Raw genomic sequence first — 21316 nt, 5'->3', positions numbered from 1 at the left:
GGAGGCCATTTTCCCCCTTTTGTTGCCCTGTTGTTTTATTGTTGTTGTTGTTGTTGTTATTGTTGTTGTTATTGATGTCGTCGTTGTTGGATAGGACAGAGAAAAATGGAGAGAGGAAGGGAAAACTGAGGGGGAGAAAAAGACAGACACCTGCAGACCTGCTTCACCACTTGTGAAGAGACCCCTCTGCAGGTGGGGAGCCGGGGGCTCGAACCAGGATCCTTATGCCAGTCCTTAAGCTTCTACTTATTTTTATTTGATAGAATAGAGAGAAATTAAGAAAGAAAGGGAGGGACAGAGGAAGAGAGGGGGGGGGGAGAGAGAGAGAACAGAAGCCCTGTTTTACCACTCTTGAAGCTTTCCCCCTGCAGGTGGGGACCAGAGGCTTGAACCTGGGTCCTTGTGCACTCAACCAGGTACATCACCACCTGGCCGCCTTCTTTGGGGTGTTAGCACCTCATTTCCTATGCAGTAGTTTGAAAAGACAGAGAGAGCAGGCAGCGGTAACTCCCAGTCATACAAGGGTCCCAGGGACCAAAGCTGAGCCATGCAGACCCTTCCTTCCCTGTGTGCCCTCTGCCACCGCATGGCACTGTGACCGCTCTTCTCCTGCCCAGGGAGCCTCCGCTCTCATTTTTCTTCACCTCATTCTTTCAGTTTCTCAGATTCCCCCACTCCTGTTCATATTAACATAGCATTTTTTTAAACTTTTGCTAGTTGACATCATCTATTGAAAAATATATTCATGCACTGTTTTTAATTTATTTTTATTTATAAAATAGAAATTTTGACAAGAACATAGGATAAGAGCGGTACAGTTCTATACAATTCCCACCACCAGAACTCCATATCCCATCCCCTCCCCTGATAGCTTTCCTATTCTTTATCCCTCTGGGAGTGTGGATCCAAGGTCATTGTGGGATGCAGAAAGTGGAAGGTCTGGCTTCTGTAATTGCTTCCCCGCTGAACATGGACATTGACAAGTAGATCCATACTCCCACTCTGCCTCTCTCTTTCCATAGTGGGGCAGGGCTCTGGGAAAGCAGAGCTCCAGGACACATTGGTGGGTTGTCTGTCTAGGGAAGTCAGGTTGGCATCATGGTAGCATCTGGAACCTGGTGGCTGAAAAAGAGTTAACATATAAAGCAGAACAAATTGTTGACTAATCATGAACCTAAAGGCTGGACTATTGCAGATGAGGATTTGGGGGTCTCCACTTGTTTGTTTATTCACCCTAACCCCTACCACAGGAATATAGCTTCCTACAGAAGAGCCTCCTCTGACCTTTTTCTTCATTGTATCTGATCTCGAGTGCTTGGTCAGCCATCAGGGACACTCAGCACTCCATGTCTGAAGGAATGAGTGAGTTCTCCAGTTAACAGGAGACTGCGCTCTACTCCAAACTTTCTCTCAAGCGCTGTATTCTACACCCTGTTAACACAGCGCAAACATACTTCCTGAGCAGCAAACCACCTGCGAGGCTCCGGATGGCCGGGGCTTCCAGCCTCCAGTGTCTACCTGGCCTGTCGGCTGTTGACTCCCACACGCAGGCAGACTTTGAAGCAGCAAGAACAGGATGTGTGGGGCTGCCCCTACAGAGCTCACAGTCTAGGGAGGGAGCCAGGCAAACAGTGGTGAAATGGTGCTTGGCATCACGGGAGAGATTAAATTTGAGCTTGGCCCTAGTGAGCTTGTGACTAGAGATGAGTGATTCTCAGACTGGCTGAGGGGGGATTTGAGAGCAGATTTGGCCATGCCCAGGGGCATGCCTCCTACTGTGACTGGCAGGTAGAAAGTTCTACAGCATCTTGACCAGGGACACTGCTAGACATCCCACAATGCACAGAGACCTCCTCACGACAGAGAATTGTCCTGTCCAGGAATGTCAGAAGTGTTGAGGCTGAGGCTGAGGCATCTGGCAAAGACAGTGGTTATTAATTATGGCTAAAACTATTGAGAGACTGGCGGGTTGTTTTAGAATTGGTGGATGAGGCTGACAACACTGATTATACAAGAGAGAGAGAGAGAGAGAGAGAGAGAGGATACAGATCCCTACTTCCAAGTCCCCGTGTTAGAGGTGATCAGGTCTGTAGCACAGCAGTGGCTGTGTGAAGTATTCAAGTCACAAATACCTCTAATATTTTAGTAGACGTTACATTAATAAATATAGATCTTTGTTTAACCTATTCCCCGAGGCAGAGAGCATGAGAGACCAGAGTAGTGCTTTATCACATGCAGTACTGGGGATTGAACTCAGGGCCTCATGCCAGCAAACCCAGAAATCACCCACTATGCCTCTTCCTAGGCTACTGATTCCAGGTAGAGATTAATTTTAACAATGTATCTGAATCAGCCCGACATAAACAGGGTCCTACTATTTCAGCAGATGCTGCATGTAAACTGGATGGGTTCTGTTTGGACGCTGGGTGTGTGTTTTTACACTTAGGGACCGTCTCCGTTCAGAGTAGCTGCCTTCCTTCCGAGTGTCTGCCTTCCGGGGGCGTAGTCTAAGTTTGAGCCCAGATGCCACAAAGAGGTACCAGAGCACCCAAAGAAGCCCTGCTTTAGTGGCGTCTTCCTCCCCTCTCCCATGTGATGGGGAAAAGGTTCGATATATCTAGAATGGCTAAATCATGCTAAGTGTCGAGAATAAAATTTGAATAAATTTTATTTTATGAATAAAATTTCAGGGCAAGGAACTGTCTGCCTGTGCCCACCGTGAGCACACACCTCAAGAGGTTGCAGCGGAAGCTCTTTCTTTCTGCTTCCCTTCCTGTGTGTCTGCTGTTATTTCAATGGTAGGACTTACCGAACCTCCAGGAAAAGGCTTGTTTCTGAAAAGGCTTGGGTTCCTGACTGAAAACCAGTAACACACCCACTGCATCATCATCATCATCATAATAAATCTCTTCTGTCATTTGTGTGTGAAAGAGAAATCTTCTCTGTGACAAAGACCTACAAGTAAAGATAGAATAACAGTGGCCACTCACACAGCCACTGCCTGCTGTTAAGGATGACCAGCTAGCTGGGCGGTGATGCACCCTATTGAGTGCACAAGGACCTGAGTTCAATCCCCGATCCCCACCCAAGGAGAGAAGCCTCATGAGTGGTGAAACAGAGCTGTAGGTATCTCTCTTCTTCTCTCCCTCTTTACCTCCCCCACTCAGTTTCTCTTTGTCCTGTAAAATAAAATAGTAATCATCTAGAGGCTTCTATAGTCATTTATCTTCCCCTCCCCAGTGGGCTGTGAAGAGGAAAGTCACCATTGTGAACTCAGACCAGTAGGGCTCAGGTTACACAGGCTCTTGCACTGAACATAAATATATGTGTGGACCCCGGATCCAGTGGATAAGGTAAACAGTTCATTTTTATTCATACTTTTTTTTTTCTAAGAACGGGAGCTACTCTCTGCCCTAGTCCAACTTTCTAGCTCTTTTCTCTATTACAGGGTTAGCCTTGTAGAGATTGAGGGAAGTGAAATAGGAGCAGGTCAGGAGGGTGTCTAGGTCAGAGTAGAAGCTACTTGATTAGGTTTTCTTTTATTATTATTTTTTTATTATTTATTATTATTATTTTTATTTAAGAAAGGATAAATTAACAAATCCATGGGGTAGGAGGGGTACAACTCCACACAATTCCCACCACCCAATCTCCACATCCCACCCCCTCCTCTGACAGCTTTCCCATTCTCTATCCCTCTGGGAGCATGGACCCAGGGTCGTTGTGGGATGCAGAAGGTGGAAGGTCTGGCTTCTGTCATTGCTTCCCCGTTGAACATGGGCGTTGACTGGTCGGTCCATACTCCCAGTCTGCCTCTCTCTTTCCCTAGTAGGGTGGGGCTCTGGTGTCATTTTTAGGTCTATCCACTTGCTCGCTGCACTTACTGGGTCACTGCAGACTACTGTGTGCTTTTGCTCTCAGGTCTAGATTCTCCCCTAACATTTGGGTGCATGTGCACACAGGGCCCTGGTCCATAGCTACGTGCTGTGGCTTTGTTAGGAAGTGCACAACCCAACTGGAGTCAAGGAGTCCTATGAGCTAGGAATGGTCTCACCCGAGTGCTGGAGCTGAAGGGTTGACATCACAGGCCTGGCATCTGGGGACACCGTCCGAATTGAAACACGTCAAGGTGGTACTGGTCGCGGCCATGTTGATTAGGTTGAGATCAGCAGATGCGGTATTGATGGGCATGGGTAGAGAAGCCTGCTGGAAAAAAGAGTCCTGTGGGGTCACTTTACTGGAGAGTGATTCCCTTACGAGGGCAACACGTCAACGGGTTCGTCTCACAACGGTGCGCCAGGGCGAGCTCACCCACGGTGACTCCAAGCACACAGGTGAGCTTGGAAAGTAGAAGTGGATGGTGGCTTTTGTTTGGGAGGACAACTTGTGTGGGGCAGACACTGGGAGGACTCGAGGGACCAGCGCTTGCACGTGCAGTGGGACAGAGCTTGTCAGTCCCGTTCCTGTTCTCGCCTCCCCTGAGCGTAGGAGATGGCCCTTCATCTCCATCCCCAACACCTGGTCCCTCCTCCTCTCCACAGAGGAGCTTTATGGCCAGAATCAAAGTCCTCAGCACGGGAGGGAGGCAGCGCCTATCTCTGAGCCTGTCTGCCTTCCCATCGACCTCGGCTCACCTCCTTTTTTTAATGTCCTAAACCTCAGTTCTAGTACTGCCTCCACTCAGGGCCTTCCTACCAAAAGGACTGCTTCTCCAGCCTTCCTTCATTGCATCAGCCTGTTTTTGTCTTCTTCAGAGAAACGGCCACTCCCTCAAGTCCTGTGCTTTGTCTACTTGTCCCGTAAACAGGAGAGCCTGTCTGCTCCGCTCTGCTCCCAGTGTTTCCCCAGCGTGCTGCATGGAGCCTGGCATGGGAAGGGAGCTTGGCAGCTAGCTGCTGGATGTGTTCATGAATCAGATAAGCCGGGGTTTGGACGAGATTATCTCTGAGGGTCTCCTTCTAGCTATGAGGTAGTATGGTTTTCAAAAGCCGTCACGAAAAGCATTTATCTTTCCAGCAGAGAGCTTTTCTCCACAAACTGGCCAAGAGAGGATTTCCCAGGGCTTAACTGAGATGGTGGGTGAGCAGGCCGAGTGAGACAGATACCTTCAGTGTCAACCCCTCCTTCCTCCTCTGAGCTTCGCCACAAAGGGCAGAGCACGCTCACGAGTCCTAATGAGCGCAGAGGTGAGGGAGAGAGCAATTGGGTCTCCTGCCAACTTGCCTTAGTGGATGTCAGAGCCAGCTTCTCTGCAAACAGCTCTGTGTTTAAAACATTGCTCCCAGCAGAGCCTGCTCCCCACCCCTCCCCTTCCCTTCCCCTCCCTTCCCCAGGCTCTCCAGCTTGTCACATATGTGTTCAATTGCTTTCTTAACAGCAGTCTGTGTAACCCTGATGCGAGGGAGATGTGAGAGTCACCCATTAGGTCTGTGAAGGTCTGATGAAAGCAACTTTAGCACATAACCATTTGCTTTGGCAAGAGGCCGGGCCAAGAGCAAAAGTCCTCTTGATGTGTCAAATTATAGATAAACACAAGTTTCAAAAACATTAGTGATATAAATGCTGGTAACTGGCAGGGTGCTCCATTTACAAATAGTTCCTGTCAACCAGACAGTAAGAGGAAAAACTTGAACAGGACTGACTTCCCAAACATTTGAAAGCACTTTAATGGCAAGGCTCAGAGACTGGAGACAAGTATAAGACAGAAGAAGAATTAGAATTAGAAAGAAGCCAGCCAGCAGCAAAGCTGTCCCGGGCTGTGCCCGGGAGTCTGGAGTGCATTAGAACATCTCCACCCTGGGATTCCTAGGCCCCACCCAGCCCCGGGAGACCCTCCGAGTGGTCCACATCCCTGATAGCTGTTTGGGTTAAAAGCTTGTCCTCTTCAGGCTTCCGGTCTGGGAAACATGACCCCAGGAACTGTCTGGGACAGTTGGTCTCTAGGAAGAAGAGATGGTGCATTGCTTCCCTGAGTGGGATGCTTCAGTCTTGACAAAACAGCTTTATCAGGGAGGTTGTCTTTAAAGGAGAAGAGCCGACAGGGACAGTTGTCCTATCTGTGAAGGTCTTTGGTGATAGTTGTAGGGTAGGGAAGTAAAAAGTGGTATAGCTCCATCTGCTAATGAATACTGTTGAGTTTCCATCCATCCATCCATCCATCCATCCATCCATCCATCCATCTATCCATCCATCCATCCTCCTATCCATCCATCCATCCATCCATCCATCCATCCATCCATCCATCCATCCATCTATCCATCCATCCATCCATCCATCCATCCATCTATCCATCCATCATTCCACCCATCCATCCATCCATCCATCCATCCTTCCGTCCATCATTCCACCCATCCATCCTTCCACCCATCCATCCACCCATCCATCCATCCATCCATCCATCCATCCATCCATCCATCCTTCCACCCATCCTTCCATCCATCCATCCATCCATCCATCCATCCATCCATCCATCCATCCATCCATTCTTCCACCCATCCATTCAGCCAGCCAGCCAGCCATCCATCCTTCCAGCCAGCCATTCTTCCATCCATCCATCCATCCATGAGTAAGGAAATACATGTTGAGGTCTCTTGACATACTAGATACCAGAACACTTTGGTAAGGAAAATGTTGGGGGCAGGCTGTGCTGTCTGTGATACAGGGAAGCTCTGTAAAAGGAAGCTGGAGGCGTAGGTTCAGCTCTGTGTGGCCACCACTCTGTCTCTAGCCCAAGGTAGTAGCTTCAGGGACAGATGTTGGATATTGACCAGGTAGGAAATGAATGAAGCAGGAAGCCTGGGGCCTGGGAACTGAACATTTCACACACAGAGACATACACACATGCATACACACGTGCACACACAGAGACACAGACATACTGATCTTCAGGGAGATGAGCAAGTGTTCAAGTTTTCAAGACAAGTCAGAATTAATTCACTAAAAATGCAAAACACACCCATTTCAGGTATTATTGATGCCATTAATAATAAAAAGGGCCAGGGGGCTGGGTGGGGGTGCACCTGGTTAAACCCAAGGATTCTTACAAGGACCCCATTCCCCACCTGTAGAGGGAATACTTCATGAGTGGTGAAGCAGGTCTGAAGGTGTCTCTCTGTCTCTCCCTCCCTCTCTGCCTCCCCCTCCCCTCTCAGTTTCTCTCTGTCCTACCTAATAAAATGAGGAAAACAGTGGGGGGAAGACTGCCAGAAACGGTGGATTTGTAGTGCTGGCACCGAGTCCCAGCTGCTAGAGGCAAAACAAAAAAAAAAAAAGAGAGAGAATAAAAAGAGGCAAAAAAAGATTAAACAAAATCCAGTTTGTTGGGAGTCAGGTGGTGGTGCAGCAGTTAAGTGCACATGGCACAAAGCACAAGGACAGTGTAAGGATCCTGGTTCGAGCCCCCAGCTCTCCACCTTCAGGGGGGTCACTTCACAGGTGATGAAGCAGGTCTGCACGTGTCTGTCTTTCTCTCCTCCCTCTCTGTCATCCCCTCCTTGCTGGGATAACCTGAGGGTGCTTCTTCCTGAGCAAGTGCTCTCTGGGTTGGAGAGAACTCAACTGCAGCCAACCTAGGCTGCTGCATGGGAGAGGGATCAGGAACTCGTGCTGGGCTAGCGTCGCAGGAGAGAGACTCTGGGACTCTCAGAGCTGGAAGAGCAGCTGTATATATACTTGCCAAGTAGGATGGAAGCAGGATGTGACGTAGAGAGGGTGGAGCGAAAAGAGATTGGTGGAAATCAGGGTGTGACAAGGAGAGGGGGTGGAGCAAAAAGACATCGTGAACCAGTGGGGATTAAACCAGTGCCCTGCAGGCAGGGCGGTGCTTAGGTAACTGATTATGTAAATAGACTGCAGAGTTAAGCAGGGGGAAGCTGGCGTACTGCCCAACACCTCCTCTCTCCATTTCTCTCTGTCCTAACAACCACGACATCAATAACAACAACAACAATAAAAACAAGAGCAATAAAAAGGGAAACTAAATAAATATAATAAAAATGTTTTGTTAATCCAGTTTTTTGCCTCAGAGGGTACAAGGCCCTTGCTCTCGGCTTATTCGTCAGTAAGAGTAGACAAGCTCTAAATCTGGGGAAGCCAATAGCCATTCAGGGCTGCTGAGGGCTAAGGGACAGGCCATCCAGTAGAGCACTGGTCTCTACTCTCTTTCTGCCAGAGGGACACAGCTGGTATCTCAAGATGGCACTTGAGTCTCCTGTCCCCTATGGCCCAGGTTAAATCACCCCAAATGCACCATTTCCAATGTTCTAAACTATTGTCAGGATTCTCTGAATTCCAGGAAGTGGGGTGTATCATTTCATGGCCTCCTTTTTCTCTCAGGTTGCTGCACTGCCCCCTTGATGGTACACTGTGTCCAGACCTGGGGCCCAGCCTTTCCCTTTTTAAACTAGTAATTTGATATTGATTTACAAAATGATAAGGTAACAGGGGTATAATCCCATACGGTTCTCACCACCAGAGTTCTGTGTCCCTATCCCCTCCATTGCAAATGCAGTAGTTCTCCCAAGGTCACAGATATGGGTTGATATTTATAACTGTATGTCTACATTTCCCAAGTCACAGATGTGAGTTAACTTTATATCTGTTATCTGCCTACCTACCAATATGTCTGTATAGATTTGTCTATGTCTATATGTTTAAATATTTATTGATTAATTTATTTATTCCCTTTTGTTGCCCTTATTGTTTTATGGTTGTAGTTATTGTTGTTGTTGTTATTGATGTCATTGTTGTTGGATAGGACAGAGAGAAATCGAGAGAGGAGGGGAAGACAGAGAGCGAGGGAGAAAAAGACAGACCGCTGCAGACCTACTTTGCTGCCTGTGAAGCGACTCCCGAGCAGGTGGGGAGCCAGGGGCTCAAACTGGGATCCTTACACCGGTCCTTGCGCTTCACACCATGTGTGCTTAACCTGCTGCACTATCACCTGACTCCCATGTCTATATTTTTTACCCATTTTTCTACAGTTCTGCTTTCACTTCCTTTCTAAGTCACCCCTACACCTATTACTACTTCTGACTGTTTTTCCTTTTTCCCCTTAGATAAGAGAAACAGTGCCTGACTTCTGGTGTTTTCCCGATATGCTTCCTTTTCAGTGATGGTGTAAAATCAAGATTCCTGGTGACAAGCACCTCAAATCCTGATGGAATTAGGGTTCAGAGCCCTTTGGTCATCTTCCCCTATTATTTACCACTCCCCAGGAGTATGAACCAAAATTCTTTTTAAAAAGAATTTATTTATTCCTGAGAAAGATAGGAGAGAGAAAGAACCAGATATCACTCTGGTACATGTGCTACCAGGGATTGAACTTAGGACCTCATGCTTTATCCACTGTGCCACCTCCTGGACCACACTGAGCCAAAATTCTTTATGGGGTGCAGAAGGTGGGAGTTCTGCCTTCTGTAATTGTGTCTCTGCTGGACATGGATGTTGGCCGGTCAGTCCATACCCCCAGCCTGTTTCTATCTTTCCATAGTGGGGCAGGGCTCTGGAGAGGTGAGGTTCCAGGACACATGGGTGAGGTCATCTGCTCAAGGAGGTCAGGATGAAATCATAGTGGCATCTGCAACTTGATGACTAAAAAGCAGTAAGATGCAAAGCAGGACTAAATATTGAATAAACATAAACCAAAAAGTAGAAGTAGAGGAGATGAAAATAGAAACCTTAGGGGTGGAAGGAAGCTAGGAAGTCTATTTTAGGTATGTTTCTAGGAGCCCATGTCTTAGTGATCTTTGCTTAAGCATCATAGCTAACATGGACATGAACTAGAAATATTGTTTGGGAAGATGGTATCAGAGTTGAGAATAGAACTAGTTAGTAGGATTAGGGCAGACAGTAGCTCCCAACCTTGAAGGAAGTGTCTAAATACTGTTTACTCCCATCAATCTGACCCAGGGCCCATGTCTATTCATATTTAGCACAAGAGCCTGTGTGGCCTCTGAGTTCTAGGCTGCTCTCATTTCAGGACCCGTCTTCCTCAAGTGGCAGAGCAGGCTGACCCAGCCTCCCTTCGGTGAGTGGGGCGTCCCCACCATTGCTGCTCTGCAGTGAAGGCAAGGTCCTGAAGAGGCCCACAAGAGGGCTTGTGGTGACGTTCCTGATGGAAGTGACCAGTGATGGTGGAGAGAGGGGTCTGTTAGCGGTCAAGGCCCATCATGTCGATGTGGGAATCCGTTGATTCCCTGTCTAGGGCCCCAAGTGATGGGGTGCAGCCTTTCCATTTACTTCTAGTAGATATGGATGCAGTCACCAACACCTGTTGAGTTCAGGAAGCCATTTGGTGGGGGTAGAGGGACAGCAGACGTGGCTGTTCTGAAGGTGCTACTACTCACACCCTCTGAGTAAGCTGCTAACCATCTACGCCTTGGCTCCTCTTATCCCGTACAGGGACTGAGACAGATACCCACAGCACTGCTCTGAGGATGCAACGATCAGGGTGGTACCAGGCTGTACGCCTGTCCCATTTGCTCTGTCTGTCTGTCCAGTCACACCAGGTATTCTCTTACCTGTCCATCTGCCGGTTGTCATCTGGTGCCACCTTCTACATGTGTGTGTCATGCTGTTATTTAAGTTGCCTTGATGATTTTGGTTTACTCTCCCGTCCCTCCCATGCCCTTCTCTCTTTTCTGCTCCTCACTTATCTCTCCTCCTCCCACTCAGGGACATAAGCAGAAGTCTACCTGAGACAATCGTCTTCTGTCAGCCAGATTCATTTGTCTTCTTCTTTCTCTCCTGAGGCTCCTGCTAGTGTTCATCCCAGTTAAGCTTGCCCAGGTACCTTTCAGACAATGGTAGCTCCCTCCCTAAACAGGATTCAGCTGGCAAACAACAAGATAGCGCTTTGCTGTTGCTTTGCCTCCAGGGATATTGCTGGCACTAGGAATCCACTGCTCCCGGTGGCCATTTTTCCCATTTTTTTAATTGAATAGGACAGAGAGAAATTGAGAGGAGGGGGGAGATAGAGAAGGAGAGAGAGATAGACACCTGTAGCCCTGCTTCACCGCTTGTGAATCCACCCCCTTGCAGGTGGGGAGCCAGGGGCTTGAACCAGGATCCCTGTGCTTCTCACTATGTGTGTGACTAACCCTGTGTGGCACCACCCCTCCCCCTGTTTTTCTTTATGTAAATGTAAAACCTTCGGAAGTCAGTTTTACAAATGCTGGTGAGGTCTTCAGTGTTTGCTAGCCTACTGAAATCCCTTGATTCTGAAATGGCAGTTTGCTGGCAGCGTGAGCAGCCTCGGTCCCACATCTTCAATCTTATTTATTCATTTTTCTTTATGGGAGGTCTCTGGATGGTCCAATCTCCTAATGACCCATCCCGAAGGAGTGTGGGCTGGAGACACCCGCCTGGCAAGGGCTCCTGCAGGCACAGTGCCAGGAGCTGGGGGTATGGTTTTTCCTTTTCTGTGGTGTCAAGCGGCCCAGAGCCAGAAGGCACAGGCGGAGTACAAGATCCAGATGATACGCTTTTCCCCCTCAGAAAATGTCTTGTGGGGTGGAGTGGGCAGCATAATGTTCACATAAACAGACTCTCATACCTGAGGCTCTGTGTTCCCAGGTTCAGTTCCCTGCACCATCATCAGCCAGAGCTGAGCGGTAGTGCTCTGGTAAAAAATAAGCAAATAAATAAAAATCCTGTGGGCCTGTGGGTCAACAAGACAGTTCACTTGGAGACTGCTGCTCTAACACGTGCAGGAGCCAGGTTCAAACCCAACCCTAACTGCGTTGAAGAAGGCTTTGGTGCTACGGTCTCCTTCACTCTCTCCCTACCAGTCTCTATAAAAAATACAGATAGATAGATAGATACATAGATAGTTAGTTAGATAGATAGATAGGTAGATAGAAAAGAAAATATCTTGCCTTCTAACTCTGCTTATCACCGACCTCTAAGTCACCCTACCTCATCTCAAAAAAAAAAAGAAAAAGTAAAAAAGCACACAGACAGACACAGGTGGTATATATATATATAGGTGAAGAGAGACTTCTCTCAGCTAAGAGGAAGTTAGGATTCTAGACTTTCTCAGCCTTTCTTTGTGTATTGACGTTGGCTTATCGCTAGAATAAGCAAATGGAAAATCGCCAGAGATTTGTTCTTTCTCAAGTTCCAATAAAGCCAATACCATATATACAGAGATACACATCTCCATACACTTCATAATTGACAGGAATCAATTTGTTCCTATGATAATAGCCATAGAAAACAGCAGCACTGAAATGAAAACCCTACAGCTCTGTTTCAGATCTGCCCCAGGAGTCCTCCCCTCCTTGTCCCAGATAAACTAGGGTTCTGATATTTAAGCCACTCTGATTGCTGTTTTTGGCACTTGTCAGAATGAGAAGTTGACTATGGAAACCTCATAATAGAAATGGTCTATTGTGGGCTGGGGGGAAATGGCTGCTGACCCAATTGGGGGAACGGTGTGTCTGCCTCCATGTCACACAGGTGTGTCATGGGAAAGAGCCCAGTGGACTTTGGCTTTGAGCTTCATTTCTGACACTAACTCCTTTTGTGACCCCAGGCAAATGCAATTAACCTGCCTACACCTCCTCCTTCCTCTGCAGGGCTGATAACATCTTCCTCCAGGATAGGCACGAAGGTTTGACAGTGTAAGAGCAGGCTTGGTCCTCTCTGTCAAGCGTGCACTTCTCTTGGGAGTTGTGACATCATTGCCCCTTGTGTTTTGTTCCTAATTTGTTTTTAGTGATTTAATAATGATGAACAAGTTTGTAAGATAACAGGGATACAATTCCATACAATTCCCACCACCAGAGTTCCATATCCCATCCCCTCCATCGGAAGCTTCCCTATTCTTTTTTTTTTAATTTTATTAGTGATTTAATATTGATTTACAAAATTACATGTCAACAGGGGTAGAGTTTCACATCATTCCCACCAAGAATCTTCCCTATTCTTTATCCCTCTGGGAGCATGGACCCAAATTCTTTATGGGGTGCAGAAGGTGGGAGGTCTGACTTCTATAATTGCTTCTCCGCTGGACATGGATGTTGGCAGGTGGATCCATACCCCCAGCCTGTTTCTATCTTTCCCTAGTGGGGCAGGGCCCTGGGGAGGGGAGGTTCCAGGACACATTGGTGAGAGAGGTTGTCTGCCTCGTTGCAGACACTGCTATGATTCCATCCTGGGGGGGGGGGGAGTTAACCTTCCTAAACCCTCATTAACCTGGGGGAATGCATTTCTCCTGAGAAGTATCGATGATGAAGAGGACACTGCCTACGATGGCATTTGGACTAGATGTGAACAGTGTCATCTCTAAACTTTCTCTTGCTAGAGCAGAGGTGAGGCCCCACTGCTATCTGGGGTGGTGGTGGTGGTGATAGTAGTGAGCTGCAGGTATGGCCACATTTGGGCTCAGACTGGTGAAGCCAAGAACAAGTGTCGTAGTTGAGTTCTTGTGTCTGATAAGTCCTCGATGGCTTATTTGGATGTGAGAGAACACCTTTGCTCAACAGATTGAATTTAATAAAAATTTCATGGAACATTATGGTCAAAGGAGACCTGAGAAGGCAACCCAACTCTTGCATGAGATCAAAGAAGATTGCACATTCAATCTTTAAAATAAGACATCCAAGGGTAAAATAAACCTGGGGACAGGAGAACTCAGAGAGTTGATGTCTTAGGCACCTGAGCTGGGATAATTATAACACTTCAGTACTAGGTTTTTTGGCACAAGCTTCCTGGCAGTGAAAGCAAGATGGAAACATGTCAGGTTACTTAGTCTTGATTTTCTGACAATGGAAAGCACACACATTCTTTTCTGTAAGCGACACACTTTTTCCTGGAACCAAGCTGAAGCATTTATCGCATGAGTCATTGTATCCAGGACTCTGCAGGAGAGAATGGACACTGCCTCCCTTCTTCGCTTTTCATTCTGGACATTCACATTTTTTGGCTACTTATGAAAGTAAACATTTTCTAGTTAATTAGGAACCCCGCCCCCCATCATCCACCCCCCCCCACCAGGCCCCCTTTTTGACACACTCAGAGAGTCTGAAATAAACCAAGAGCGGAATTACTCAGGCTGCTCTTCTCACCTCTGCTCTAGCAAGAGAAAGTTTAGAGATGACACTGTTCACATCTAGTCCAAATGCCATCGTAGGCAGTGTCCTCTTCATCATCGATACTTCTCAGGAGAAATGCATTCCCCCAGGTGTAAACTAGTTAATGAGGGTTTAGGAAGGTTAACTCCCCCCCCCCCCCGAGGTCCACACCACTCTTCCTGGTCTCTATACCCATTTGGTTATTGACTTCCCAAAGACACCCTGTTTGGAACGATTCTGAGTTCTGTCGGATACGAGTGGTGTTCGCGTGCAGAGCAGCTCACCGCCTCTGCATTTGCCATCTTTGTGGGATGGCATTGCCCTCTGGAAAGCAAATTTCACATGACAGCATTTAGCACACCAGTGCACTGCCCATCAGCCTTCTGTATTGGTCAGTGGAAGTGTACCAAGATGGAGAGGACTTGACTACATTTTATGACACACCACTTAGGACTTGAGAAAGCCATGAAGGGAGGCGGTGTCCATTCTCTCCTGCAGAGTCCCAGATACGACTCATGCGATAAATGCTTCAGCTCGGTTCCCAGAAAAAGTGTGTCTCTAACAGAAAAGAATGTGTGTGCTCTTCATCGTCTGAAGGTTGCACAGGGCAATCCAACCAAACCCAATGAAAAAACAAACAGCAACACACAGTGCAAATTAGAACTATCCGTGTGAATAGAAAGTACCTACATTAGTCAATTTCCAAATGCAGTAACTGTCTTTAAAATCTTACTCATAGCTTATGTTTTGTTTTTTTTTAATTTGACTCACAGACTCCATTAAGACTTGCATATTGGGGCCAAGAGGTGGTGCACCTGGTTAAGCGCACACATTACAGTGCACAAGGACCCAGGTTCAAGCCCCTGGTCCCCACTTGCAGGGGGAAAGCTTCATGAGTGGTGAAGCAGGGCTGCAGGTGTCTCTCTGTCCCTATCCCTCTCTTCTCAATTTCTCTCTGTCTCTATCCAATAATAAAGAAATAAATTTTTAAAAAATGAAAAAAAGACGCATATTTTGCAGGACCTCTGCCTATGAGGCACTTTGAATGATTCCCAAATGCTGACATTGAAACACAGAAGTGGAAATATGGGAAGTCTTCTTCCCTGAGGGCTGTGGTCTCTTCTGATGGAATTTGATCCCAAGGCTGCTGCGGTGGCTGACACCCAGGAGGTGAGGAGACGAGCAGCTGCTCCTGCCTGCCCAGCTTCTCTCTCTCCGCCAGCACTGCCATCTTGTTCTCAGGACCCATGGTTCTAGCAGAGCTGGCCCGTCCCCTGAGGGTCTCCTCCAGCACTGCATTCCACTGACCAGTGAGGGATGCCCAAGGAGCCACCATGTCAGACAGCCGAACGCTCCTGGGAGTCTGGAAACTGTGAGGATGTGGTTGAGCTTGGCAGGGCTTGACCTGAGGGGACATTTATCCTGTCAGTCTCTCTCTCTCTCTCTCTACTGATAGGTCGAGTGAGGAGAGACACAACCCCCAAGATTTGCCTCGTCTTATCAGACTCCCTGCCTCACAAAGCACCCTGCATTCCTGATACTATGGCCTGCTCCCTTATTAGCTACATAATCATTGTTTTGCCTGAAAGATCCCCACCCATTCCATTCCTTTGATCTATCTTCTTTCTACCCTCAAGACCCCCCCCCCCCTGCCTGCAGGGTAGTATTAATCCTACCAGTTAAAACCCTCGCAACAGTTGCTAAGGAAGTTCCTACCTTTCCCAGTCCCCTTTTGCCTTTCTCCGCCCCTTTCCTATCCATTTCTGTTTCCAACTTGCCACTTCTGGGTCCGACTCTTAAAAGCCTTGGCTCTCTGATCAATAAAGAATCAAATCGCCTCGCCACCACCAGCTCTGTTCCTGGGTCATCTCTCTCTTTGCTGAGTGAGTAGCAGCCCAGGCTGGCTCCAGTCACAATCTCTCCAACCCAGAGAGTACACACCTGAGAAGAGGCACCCCCACGCTAGTCCAGAACCTGAGAACCCCGGTGCAGATAGAAGTAAAGTCCTGGGAGTCGGGCGGTAGCGCCCGCGGCGCAAAGCGCAAGGACTGAAGTAAGGATCCCGGTTCGAGCCCCCGGCTCCCCACCTGCAGGAGAGTCACTTTACAGGTGGTGAAGCAGGTCTGCAGGTGTCTATCTTTCTCTCCCTGTCTCTGTCTTCCCCTCCCCTTGATTTCTCTCTGTTCTATCCAACAGCAACAATGTCAATAATAACTACAACAAGGGCAACAAAAGGGAATAAATAAATAAATAAATAAGAATTTGGGGAAAAAAAGAACAAGTGAAGTCCCTGGCTACAAGGCTGCTAGAAGGAACCACACCAGCTGCAGTGGACACACCCCCTGCAGTTCACCCCACCGAACCCATGCTGAGGAAAGACACCAAGTATCCTCACAGTGCTGTGCACACCCGTCACCACGACCAATCTGAGAGCCTTATGCCACTTTAAAAGCAGGATCCATCACACCTGCCCCCCCACCCCGCCCCACCACACACCCTCATCTCCTCCAGCCTGTGTGTGCGCAGCCACTGACGCCCTTCAGCTGTCCGTCCAGATCTGCCTGTTCTGAACATTCCTGATCAATGCAATCACAGAGAACACGGTCCTTGGTTCCCGTTGAATTAACTTTCATAGCTCCCTTCACCTCTCCTTGCAGCCCTTATAAGAATTAAAATGGGAAGTCCATGTGATCATTTGCTTAAAGTCTGTCTCTCCCCTTAGACTATCCACTTCCACCAGCGCACAGGCGCCAGGCGCTAACTCACCATTCCACTCCATGACCTGCCCCGTCACTGTGCGCCCCAGGACAGACACTTGGCCACACTGAGCGAGTGAACAACATGGACTGTGGATCCATACTGGGTAGCCAAATGGATAATTCATCCACCAACCGTGTCATCCTCACCAAGCTAGGTCCAGAAATGCTCACTGGCTTAGGATCGTGAACAAGGCTGAACTGGCTAGTGTACTTCCTAACCGATTCTCTGGGATGAGGAGAAAGAGAGAGAAAGATGCGTTTAACAGGAGAGAATGTGGTTACACTGGCAGATGTGTAGTATTTGTAAATGGGAAGTGGACTGTTTGTGTCTAGAGTGGAGAAGGGAGAGACCCGAGAAGCTGGAGCGAAGTTAACGTAAACTATTTCTTGCACTAACTAAGCCACAGCATGGCCACTGCCAACGGGTCATAACCGCAGCTCCCCCCAACCCTCTTTTATTTTACTTTTTGTTTTCTTACAGGTCTCACTCTCTGTAAGATACGAGAGGGTCCTGGAGCTCAGAATGTGCTCACGGCACGTGGACTGTTGAAGGCTCTCTTCCTTGAGTGTCTGCGTCTATAAGCACGGGGGGGGGGGGGGGGGGGCGGAGAAAAAAGCTGGGGAGAAGTCAGATGCCTGTCTTATTACTGGGGCAAGCAGCGTGCAAAATGAGAAACGCATGGCTGAGAACTTGGATGGCTCCTGGGCTCTGGGGTCTGGCAAAGACACTGCTGAAACACTGAACAAATAAACTACAAAACAGAGAAGGAATGCAGGAAAAGTCCTGACAAACACAGTGGTGAGTCATAAAGCTGACTGCGTAATGGCTACAAGCTTTTCCTGGCTTTGATTTGGACTTTTGCAAGAAATCGGCTGCAGTTAGAGGCTCCCTTGGTGGTTGGACATGAGAGGGGATTTTTCTAGAAATAATGAGTTTTTGTTTGGAGTGTTTATTTTATTTTTAATAAAGCAAATATTGTTTTAATTCTCTTTATGCTCTTCCACAGAAGATATAACATCTCTAAGTAATCTCAGCTCCTGGGTGCTTCCACAGCTTATAGAACACACACAAAGAGAGTGGTTACTTCAGTGATGGGCTGGTTATTTTTTGACATTCAAGAACAAACACTTCAGCAATTATGTGTAGAGTTGTAAGTGCCAAAGATGGCACCTGGAGGTGGTGGGGGTGTAGAGAGACCTTTACACACATGCATATGATTTCATTCCTTCTCTTATGCCCAGAAAACCCTTGATTAGGAATGTAGTTAGACTGATTCCTCTAAGGAAGATCTCTTATAGTGGCTTACACAATTATAATTGAATGGTTTTTTTTTTTCAATTGGTCATTTTTTTGTTTGTCTTTTTCTCTTTCAGTAAGAAAGAAGGAAAGACACCACAGCATATTGTATCAACTTCTGACTGCCACTTTGTACTTTTTAAGATTTATTTATGAGGAAGGTAATAAGAGGGCACGTGCTACACTGGAGGTGGACCTTAGGGCCTGGAAAGCCCAGTGCTTCACCTGCTGCACACCTCCTCCTGGTCCTAATCTCATTTTAGAAGGACTCAGTCACTGGGTTAAGACCCAGTTGTATTTAAAAAAAAAAAAAGCCCAAGCTTCGAATTAAAAAAAAAATCATTTCTTCATTAATGTCTCATTTCTTTCAGATCTTCTAGTATCTTGTAAATTTTTTCTGGTGGTACAAATCATCTGGGATGTTCACTGAAGTCACAGGTCCCATAGCCAACCCAGAAACAGACATCTCAAATGGAACTCTCTTTAAAAAAAAAAAACACATTTTTTTTATTTACTTGTTGCTATGAGAGTTATTGATAGGACTCAGTACATGCATGACTTCACCATTCCTGGTAGCCTTTTCTTTTTATAGAAAGAGAGAGAGAGAGAGAGAGAGAAAGGGGGAGGGTGAGAGACAGAGAGATAGAAAGGGGAGGGGGAGAGAGAGGACTCGAGCAGTACTGCTGCACTGCTCATGTGGCTTTAGGCTGCAGGCAGGGACCAGGGATGTGCAGCTGGGTCCTTGTGCGTGCAACCATGGTAATGTGTGACTTATACCCGGTGAGCCACCAGCCTGTCCCAAATGAACCTCTGCTTTTCGTGGGTGTTCTAAGTGATTCTTATGGTCAGAGGAATTTAGGAAAAATGCAGCCAGGGAGTTCAGTCTCCCTGAATTACAAGACATCTTCACAAGCCCCCCCCCCCTTTTTAAATTTTATTTTACTTTTTATTATCTGTTTTTAAAGCTATCTTTATTTATTTATTGGATAGAGACAGCCAGACATCGAGAAGGAAGAGAGAGATAGAGAGGGAGAGAGACAGAGAGACCCCTGTAGCCCTGCTTCACCACTCGCAAAGCTTTCCCCCTGCAGGGGGGTCAGGGGCTCGAACCCTGGTCACTGCGCACTGTAATATGTGTGCTCAACCAGGTGAGCCATCCCCCCCCCATTTTTATTTTATTTTATTTTTTTAATGAGAGAGGAAGACCAGAGTACTGCTCAGTTCTGGTTTATGTTTGTGCTGGAGATTGAACCTGGGACCTCAGAGCCTGAAGCATGAAAGTCTTTTGCAGAACCATCATGGCTTCTCCCAGCCACAAACCCCTTTTATGAGATCCTGATCATGACAAAAGTATTTTATTCCTTTTTTTTTTTTTTTACGTGAAAGGAAGCTGAGTCTCTCAAAGGCAAAGTAGCCTCACTAAAGTGACTTGGGGTGTTCCCTGACTCCAGGCCAGATGGCTTCTTGTTCAGACCCCTCCCCCTACCCAAGTCCCCTTCCCCTTGAAAAGCACGTGGTAGTCATGGTCATGGTGACGGTGGGTACTGACTGAGAAGGCAACTGGGCTCAGGGCCCTGAGAGTACCCAGAACTTTTGGAAGGAAGAGGACCCCTTTTTAGCAGAGATGAGAGAAGAGAGAAGAGGTTCAAAGTCATAGAAATGCCAGCAGATTAGTGCAGACTACTGCAGATTAGTGAGATGCGGGGGCCCTCCAGGGCACCCAGATTCTTCGAAGCCCTTCTCACAAGGATGTGGGAAGTGGGGTTAACCGTACTCGGAGGAGCTAAGTAGATTCTGAATCACATCTGCACATGAAAGGCTCTGAAAACTCCTATTGCAAAGAAATTAATTAAAACTCTAAATTGGAAAAACCCCAAGCTTGTTCGGCCAGGAACACTTCCCTTTTCCCACCCCACCCCACCCCACCCCCCCCGATAACCCATTTTCCCCACTAAAACATATATAAACAGCTGTCTGAACACGGGGTAGGGAAGACTAAGCTAGGCTTACAGCCTAGAGGACATCGGTGGGGATGTTTAAGACTTCGAATCCCACTACAATGAGCATCCAGATAAGTTTAACATCCTAGGTTTGGGGTGAAGCTTCTACGAAGTTCTTTCCCTACTTAGAGATTGTTTTTCCTATTGTGTCTTTGCTCATTCTGGTGGGATAGAAAGAGGGAGGGAGGGAGGAAGGGAGAGAGAGAGAGAGAGAGGGCATAAAATAAGCAGAGTATTTCTCTGAAGTTTGTTGATTTTCTTCTGTTGCTAACACAAAGCAAGTGTATGGCAGGAGAAGGAGGCAGGAGCTGGCCTGAGCCCTGGAATGTGGAAACCCACAAGCCACAAGCCCAACTTTTTCTAGGCATCTGGGCTGGAGATCCCACTGGAGATCCTTTCTCCCCTTGCGAGTCTGTCCTTGGAGGATGGACCCTGCTAGAGAGGTCGCCCTGCCCACATTCTCCCTGCTCCTTAATGTCTCATTGTCCTGCTCCAGAGGGTCTCTTTATTCCAGGGGTCTCTTGGGTGCCAAGACTGTCCCCGGCAAGGCCCCCTGGCCTCCAGCCAGAGAGAAGAGTCATAGATCAGAAGGAGACGAGCTTGGCCACCCTATCAGTCTCCCCAAGCGAAACAACACTTTGGCAGGAGTGAGAGAGAGAAGTCAGTTTTGGTTCTGGGTCCTGTTTGTTAAAGGCTGGAGGGGTTGTTGGCTGGGTGAAGGCGGTGGTGGTGGTGGTGGTGGCGGAGGTGGTGTCCATTGGCTTGATCCGCAACTCACAGGAAGGTGGGGGTTGAGAGGAATGTGCCCTTTCTCCTTTTGTTCTTTTGAAACTTAGCCTGGAGGCAGGAAGGAAGGTAGCTTATTTCAGTTCAGGGAGTGCAGTGGCCTTGAAAATGGTTGACAATGGTTGGTTTTGCAATAGTGTGACCTCCACCCTTCAACCAGGCCCCGACCTACCTTCAACTCCCAGACTTGACAGTCTGGAAGTCGTTTGACAAGCAGTGTAACTGTCCAAGGGGAGTTGGAAGAAGGTACAGTAGAGAAGTTTTGTTTGCAAGGCTGTCTAACCTAGCTCATTTGCTAAGGTCGTCAAGAAGTGGTTCATCTTCCTGGATGTCCTGAGTAAGGTTTGCTGACGAATGTTTCACGGCCATTTCTCCAAAATCAATAGAATATATATATAT

At 47.5% G+C, this 21316-nt stretch overlaps 1 pseudogene; it reads right to left on the bottom strand.

Moving 5' to 3' along the window:
* Positions 1-15324, bottom strand: part of LOC103111577 (large ribosomal subunit protein eL24-like) — a 41676-nt pseudogene extending 26352 nt beyond the window's left edge.
* Positions 15325-21316: the final 5992 nt, after the last annotated feature.

The sequence above is a fragment of the Erinaceus europaeus genome, chromosome 9, assembly GCF_950295315.1.
Source record: "Erinaceus europaeus chromosome 9, mEriEur2.1, whole genome shotgun sequence".
Taxonomy (NCBI): domain Eukaryota; kingdom Metazoa; phylum Chordata; class Mammalia; order Eulipotyphla; family Erinaceidae; genus Erinaceus; species Erinaceus europaeus.
Note: the sequence above shows the minus strand (reverse complement) of the source record. Positions and strands in the feature narration are given on the sequence as shown.